The sequence below is a fragment of the Arachis hypogaea genome, chromosome 18, assembly GCF_003086295.3.
Source record: "Arachis hypogaea cultivar Tifrunner chromosome 18, arahy.Tifrunner.gnm2.J5K5, whole genome shotgun sequence".
NCBI classification, from domain to species: Eukaryota; Viridiplantae; Streptophyta; class Magnoliopsida; order Fabales; family Fabaceae; genus Arachis; species Arachis hypogaea.
The window spans coordinates 60,813,189-60,814,575 of NC_092053.1; the positions used below are offsets into that span (position 1 = coordinate 60,813,189).

The 1,387-nt window shown below is 43.2% G+C and overlaps 1 non-coding gene across 1 annotated transcript; it reads right to left on the reverse strand.

Moving 5' to 3' along the window:
- Positions 1 to 650: 650 nt before the first annotated feature.
- Positions 651 to 758, reverse strand: LOC112774159 (small nucleolar RNA R71). Its single transcript, XR_003188660.1, has one exon. It is a non-coding gene; the product is annotated as a small nucleolar RNA R71 (small nucleolar RNA).
- Between the last annotated feature and the right edge of the window lie 629 nt (positions 759 to 1,387).

The following is a 1,387-nucleotide window of genomic DNA, read 5'->3' on the forward strand; positions in this document are numbered from 1 at the left end:
TGCCGGGGAGTTGCAACAGAGTGCTAATTTTATTAGTTAGAATTTATTTATTTGCATTTTATTTAATTTTGCTACTATGAGCTGCATGTTTCTTCCGTCAAATGACGCGTTCACTTCCTGATCCGCGCTTGCTAATATTCGATCCTGAAATTGAAAGAACAATTTCACGAATAAGGCGAGAACAGCGTAGGTTAGCCCACTATGAGGGCGGATCCGAAAGTGAATTTGAGGAAGAAACCAGCCCCCGTTCTACTGATTCGGTTGTTTTACGCGCAGAAAACATGGCAGCTAGAAGAGTTTCCATTCAGGAGGAAGGAGCTCCTGATTTTACGATGCAACCATTTCAAGCGCATCATCTAGCGGTAGCTACGGATTTTGAAATAAAGACCGCACTGCTAAATTTGATGCCCAAGTTTCATGGCCTACCTGCTCAAGAGCCTATCAAGCACTTGAGAGATTTCCAGGCAGCCTGTTCTATTGTCAGGCGTGATGGCACTGATGAAACTTCAATTCTGCTGAAAGCTTTTCCATTCTCTCTTAAGGGAAAAGCAAGAGAGTGGTACTACACTCAACCTCTAGCAAACGTATCCAACTGGGATACACTCAGAAAGGAGTTTCTGGAGAAATTCTTTCCATCTGAAGTTACTGATAAACTGAGGAAGGATATCTCTACAATTGTTCAGGACGACAATGAGACTCTCTTTGAATACTGGGAGCGCTTCAATAATCTTTTGGAAGCATGCCCCCACCACATGATTGACAAGATCGTGCTACTCAGCTATATCACACAAGGTATGAGACCCCAAGATAAGACCACATTGGAAAGTGCCAGCAATGGGTCTATAAAGAAGTACAAGACCACTGATGAAGCTTGGCAATTGATCAGTGATTTAGCTGAATCTACTCGGAAACACAGACAGAAGCAAGGTCGTTCAAAAGCCGTTGCAGAAGTATCTTCTGGCATAGAGACTGCTGCTCTAAATCGAAGCATCTGTGAGATGACCAACCTGCTGAAGCAAATGCAGCTGAATCAACAAGCTCAGCAAACTCAACCGCAGCAAAACCAACAACTAGTTCCACAAAGAATTTGCTGAATTTGTGCTGATTACATCCATTACACTGATGAATGCCCGCAGCTTCAACAAGAAGAGAACATGGTGGCATCCACTCACAACTTCTATGACCGCTACAACCAAGGGTACAATCAAAGTGGAAATAATAACCATGGATGGCAGGACAATTCAAACCAGAATTAAAGGGACAACAATAATAGGGGAGGCAGAGATAATCAGGAAAATCAGAGGTGGAATAATAACAACAACAGGCAGCAAAATCAACCTTACCGAGCACCTCACCTGAGGCAAAACCAAGGACCACCGAACAATCA